Source organism: Podarcis gaigeae (assembly GCF_964106915.1).
Source record: "Podarcis gaigeae genome assembly, chromosome: 3".
NCBI lineage: Eukaryota > Metazoa > Chordata > Lepidosauria > Squamata > Lacertidae > Podarcis > Podarcis gaigeae.
Window position 1 is genome coordinate 76,483,457 of NC_139680.1, and position 220 is coordinate 76,483,676.

Genomic DNA, 220 nt, shown 5'->3' on the forward strand with positions numbered 1-220 from the left:
GCCGCGCAGGCTCACTCCGCAAACCAGTCCCCGGGATTTTTTTTTTAATCACGTGCAACCCAAGGACCAATGGGAACAGCAGCTCCGAACCTTGACCTGTGTGAAGGGAAACCCTTTTATTATGCAGCAGTAGCTGGAAATCTGCGTTCTGTCATCTCGCGCTGCTCCGAGCGCTAATCTCCGGACTCCAGCTTTTGATTTCTGCGTTTTCTTCTTCTGA